The sequence below is a fragment of the Pelobates fuscus genome, chromosome 5 (genome assembly GCF_036172605.1).
Source record: "Pelobates fuscus isolate aPelFus1 chromosome 5, aPelFus1.pri, whole genome shotgun sequence".
In the NCBI taxonomy this organism is placed as follows: domain Eukaryota; kingdom Metazoa; phylum Chordata; class Amphibia; order Anura; family Pelobatidae; genus Pelobates; species Pelobates fuscus.
This window is the reverse complement of record NC_086321.1, coordinates 351,992,123-351,998,122: the sequence shown is the minus strand read 5'-3', so window position 1 is coordinate 351,998,122 and position 6,000 is coordinate 351,992,123. Positions and strand designations below refer to the sequence as shown.

General features: G+C 40.4%; 1 pseudogene; it reads left to right on the top strand.

Moving 5' to 3' along the window:
- Nucleotides 1–554: 554 nt before the first annotated feature.
- On the top strand, nt 555–1,737 carry LOC134612273 (4-hydroxyphenylpyruvate dioxygenase-like protein; annotated as a pseudogene).
- The last annotated feature ends 4,263 nt before the right edge of the window (nt 1,738–6,000 follow it).

Below are 6,000 nucleotides of genomic sequence, written 5' to 3'. Positions count from 1 at the left end.
TAGAGATTTGTCTCACCATACATTTGATCCCAAGAGGTTTTTATCTATGGCACAAACAATGAAGATTTGAATTTACAACTACCTCTATATGTTTAAATTAGGGCTGAATGTCTATATTTGTGTTTTTTGTTTTACTTTCGTTTGATGTATATACATTATGTGTTTATAATCAGTAATGAGCTATAGTTGCCCCAAAGCAATATGGAGGACTTTGCCTCGAATGGGGAAAGGCTATTATGAAGGATGATGAATTCGCGCCATAATGTCAGAAATGACTGACGCCGGAACAGCCGAAACTTCCGCCCAATGTGACCGGCAGTCTTTCAAGCAGCGGATTTAAATAGCAGCAGTTTGAACATTTTATGCACTGAAGACTCCTATCGAGTTGAAACGGGTTTGCATTTTAGTCTGTGTCACCTTCCAGAGATTAATTACCAAATTACAACAAGTCGGAAAGGATGCAGCATTTGCAAAATAAATTAAAAAGTATGCTTTACGATTCAGCCAGCAGACACACGTGGGGCCAGTCCAGTCCAGTCCAGAAACCCTTTACAATGACGTCTCGTCTGATCCGGTTAAGCCACATCATCCTCCAGGTATCCAATGCTCAGAAGAGTTGTCCAGGAGTTGATGACCAAGTATCAATTTCAGCCATTTGCTGCTCGAGGGCTAGATGGTAGAAGTCCAAGCCAAGTGGCCCTGAGAAATGGAGGAATGGTGTTCATGGTTAATGAAAACAACCAGAAGACTACCAAAGGATCGTCCATGCTGTATGATGCGGCTGTTCCATTGCCATCTCCAGATACCGCTTGCAATGTCAGCTTTGATGTGGAGGACGTACCAGGCTTTTGCCAGCAGCTACTTAACGAAAGATGCCAGCTGCTAGTTCCTCCTACAGAAGTCCATGATGACTATGGCTCGGTTACATTTTGTGTAGTGAAATCTGTGGTTGGACATGTGCGTCATACATTAATTGACCGCACAAGTTACGGAGACAACTTTCTTCCGGAGTTCCAGAACCTGAGAAGCGACAGTAATCCTGTTGTTCCTGGTGACTTGACCTGCATTGACCATGTCACTTATGCCTGTCCACGTGGGAGCTCACCACACATAATAAAGTGGTATGAACGATGTTTTGGTTTCAAACATTTCCCTCTGAGCAAAGAAGAGGATTGCGATAGAGGTTTTGAAATTAGTGGGCCCAACATCGGTCTTCGTTTGACTGCAATGGATTCCCCAGAGCTTGGAAAATGTAGTAAGTTGGTGTTGGCAGAATCTTTGCCACAGGAAGGAACCAACCAGTTAGATCTGTTCCTAAATCATCACAAAGAAGGAGGTATTCAGCATGTTGGCCTATTTGCCACAGATATCTTCAAGACTGCTCGGTCCATGGCTAATCAGGGAGTATGTTTTACTAGCCAACCTCCAACATATTACTCTGACCCCTCAAAGCAGGAGGAAATCCGGGGTGTAGGGCTACAAGCAGAAATCCTCTCACAGTTTGGGATTCTTTTGGATGCAAAGTCCCAAAACAGCGACATGCCAAACGGATACCTTTTGCAGGTGTTTGCCGAGCCCCTTTGGAGCAAGGACTCATTCTATTTGGAACTCATTGAGCGTAGGGGAGCAGACGGCTTTGGGGAGGGAAATGTCCGTGCTTTATGGAGAGCCCTAAACGACTTTCTTGAAGGATCCACCCAGAAAGACGATGAGAAAATTAGATCAACTGTTGCTTAGTCTACTTTATTCTGCAAAATTATTTATCTACATACACAGTACACTTTCTACATCCTTCTTCTCCCAAAAATGGACATTTTTTATTATAGCAGAAAAAATGGGGGTGATTTATAAAAATGACATTTCGTGATTGCTTCAGATTACCATTACTTCCAAAGACTTTGAACTTACTCTAGCTGCCAGGAGAATGTTGAAGGCAAACCGGCTTAAACTAGAGATCCTGCTTTATATTGGATGTGAAAATCAATGACAAATCGACTTATGGACCAACTGACCTCTTTGGTTATAAGTACATTGCCCGCATGTTCTACAATTTGATCCATGAGAGATGCACTCAACAACACTCCTTAATTAATGTCTTGTTGCTCTTCCCTCACCACATGTTCTTATTTTTAAAAAAAAACCTCAAACCTCTCCTTATTTGTTATAAAAAAAGTATGCTTTACACAGCGTATAAGGGTGATGTCACAGCACAACGGGAATCTAACGGGGAAGAGGTGAAAGTAATCCTCCTCCTCCTCCCACGACGGCAAGGACAGGACGCTTTACAGACGTGTTGTTGATGGAGGACATGCAGAGCTTTTTAAGTCCTATGCATCGCCACAGCCCTTCGGGATCCACCCTCAGAGAACGACTCGACCGACAGGTAGCAGACTACCTCGCCTTAACTGCAGATAGACACTGAGGAGCAATGAACCCCTTGACTACTGGGTGTGCAGGCTTGACCTGCGGCCTGTGCTATCCCAATTTGCGATAGAACTTCTGGCCTGCCCCGCTTCAAATGTCCTGTCAGAAAGGACCTTCAGTGCAGCAGGAGGTATTGTCACTGAGAAGAGAAGTCGCCTAGGTCAAAAAAGTCTAGATTACCTCACCTTTATTAAGATGAATGAGGGATGGATCCCGAAGGGACTGACAGTGGTTTTGTTGTCAGCACATTCAACTAAGTAAAGAACAAAGTAATTTCAGAAGAATATTTAATTCATTCAGATCTAGGATGTGTCCTTTTGGTGTTCCATTTCTTTGTGCAGTGTATATTTAACTACAACCCTATGACACCACAATGCTCATTTGCTCTATATAGGGTTGCCAAAAAGTAGGTATACAGTTAAATCAATGAATATGCTGCAGAATCCATTTTTATACCTGCCCTCCACTATTTTCTTTCCAAATGCCACATATATTTAAATGCCTGCAATTAAAATGACTCCTGTTGTGACATTCATTGATGCCACTGTATGTCGGTCTACTTTTGGTCTACCTGGTATATATTTATACTTGGGCACTTCAGAAATTTTCGTTTCGTACGAATGTATTCGCACGAAAAATAAAGTAGTTTAGTCAGAACCGAAATTCGTCAATTATTCCATTAGTTTTCGTACGATATTAGTTAGTATTTTCGTTTCGGGTAAACTCGTTTGTTCATTCGGCTTGTTCCTTTAATTGAACCAAATGAATTCATAAAACTATGTTCCCTAATCCCTAAATACCGAATAGCTTCAACCGAACTCAGTAAAACCCATTCGTTTCAAATTTTGTACATTTCTCTAACATGGCATTGAATGCTGTATTTCGTTTAATTTACGCCTAAAACTCCCGAACCGTCAAATGCACGAACGCTGCCAATCGCATGAAAATGTATTGGCACTATTAGTAAACTACCAAACACCACTTACTATAGTCATTCGCATGTCGAATGACATTGCAAATGCAATGCATTGCTTTTGCTTAGTTTTTTGGGGCTCATGAGTCATCATGCTTCCCTGACAGGTGGTACTGGCAACACAGTATCATTTTAGCAGGGAGTGGGAAAGTAGGAGCCAATTAAATAGGCTTTTACATACTGCCAGACAAAACTGTAAAAAATAAAAGTATCAACTCAAGGCAGTCCTTCAATGCAAAATCTATCCAGATTTTCAATAGGCCAGCCATTCAGCCATTTTGGAGCTCAGCCAGACCACCACCCTGTCAGCCATTTTAGGCACTTTCATAGGGACCTTGCCAGAAGTGGTCATGTCCTCCTCCAGCTCCTCAAGTGATCCACCCATGGATATAGTGGAGGGGGGCATTGGTCACTCTGGCCAGGATGAAGGAGAAGCAAGAAAAGGCAAAGAAAGCCTAGAATCTTAAAATCAGTATGTCCTGGGAGGAAGAATAAGTACGCAGATAGCTTTGGTGCAGAGGAGAATACAGTACTGGTAAACAAGCTTTGCCAGTACTACCAATGTATGTTTGGGGGAGCAGCCAAAAAGACAACACGTGCAACGAAAAACAAAATGTGGAGGAAGATTGCGGCAGCGGTGAACACTGTTGGAGGGAACAACCGCACTGAATACGTGGTGAAGAAACGGTAAGTGCACTTCTATTCCTAAAAAATAAATTCTTTGTGCCATGTTTTTTAAAAAACTTTTTTTTTCCCCATGTGCTTTTGCCTTTACAATATATTGACTGGCATAAACTCTTTAATGAAAAGAACACTGAGGATAAATGGATCATCTTCCAACAAATATTAGAAAGGTACATTTCTCAGTATGTACCATTGGGAAATAAATATAAAAGAAACAAATTAAAACCAATGTGGCTTAGTAGAAAAAGTAAAACAAGAGATTAAAAATAAGAAAAGGCCCCCCCTTTTCCTTTTTTTGCTTAGTGTTAAACCCTTCATGAAGTTATGAAGTTGTAAAACCTAAAAGTGACAATACATTATGTTGCAGGGATCGCACGAACCGCCACGGTAATACAATGTTAACGAAGGCTTTTGCGTAAACTGCAACAGCCTAAATACGAAGTATTGTAATGCATAAGTAAATGCTGGCTTCTGCGTAAGCCCTCATAGTGTTACAAAAATTTGGTACCATTTGTCGTCACGACAATTGTAATAGACAAACTATGCAACAATGTGCAATGTCAATCAGCAGTGGCCAAGGCCAGTAGGGTATTCATTCTCGGGAGGAGAATGTCATTTTGCCTCTTTATAAAATCACTGGTAAGACCACATATTGAATATGCTGTGCAATTTTGGGCACCTGTTCTAAAGAAGGATATTATGGCACTAGAAAAAGTGCAGAGGCGGGCTACAAAATTAATAAAAGGAATGGAACATATCAGCTATGAAGAAAGGTTAACAAATTTAAACATATTTAGTTTAGAAAAACGTCGCCTGAAAGGGGATATGATAACATTATACAAATATATATTTGGGGCCAATACAATCCATTGTGTGGAAATCTATTCACAAACCGGACTTTACATAGGACAAGAGGTCATGCGTTTAGACTGGAAGAAAGAAGATTTCGTCTAAGGCAAAGGAAAGGTTTTTTTACTGTAAGAACAATCAGGATGTGGAATTCTCTGCCTGAAGAAGTGGTTTTATCAGAGCCCATACAGATGTTCAAACAGCTACCAGATGCATACTTGCAAAAACAGAATATTCAAGGATATAATCTTTCAATGTAGGGTAATGAATACTTTGCCTTATGAATACATTGTAACGATCCTAACCGCAGTGTTCCAAGTGTTCATTTGGTAACGTGTGACGTATCTAGTTTATATACACGATTTCAAACGAGTTGGGCTGCAAAGCTACCAAACATTTTTTTAATACAGAGCAAAAAGTTTATTGACAGTCAAGTGATTATAGAGCGTATTTGTTTAATTTTAACAAATAACTTTCTAGTTTGACAGCTCCTTTTTACAACTTGGTACTGCGATGGGGATCAGATTCACTCCCAGTTACGCCAATTTGTTTGTCCCATAGGGAGGAATCTTTCCTACCAGGGCGTGACGATGGGGATGCGGGTCTGGTCCTCTATCGCAGATACATAGACGATACCTTTTTTTTACATGGAAGGGTACCAGGATCTCTCTAGACAAAATTCTAGATGGCCTTAACAGCAAGCATAGGAATATTTTAAACTAGCCATATTAGTCAAACAAAAGTGCAATTTTTTGATTTAGAAATTTATATTCAGAACCAAATCCACACGAGGACATTCTTTAAACCAGTGGATGTCAATGGTTATATTGCCACTACAAGCTGCCATTACGACCCATGGCTATGTAATGTACCGAAAAGCCAGTTAAATTGCAGTGATACAATAAACAAGCCCAACGTCTTAAAACATTTTTCGTAGAGAAAAAGAGATAATCTCTGCTACAATATAAGAATAAAGAGACCACTATTAAAAACAGAAGAACCGCTTTTAATTTTCGATTTTTATGGCGATGCCAACCGAATAAGATCCATCATTAATAAATACTGGTATA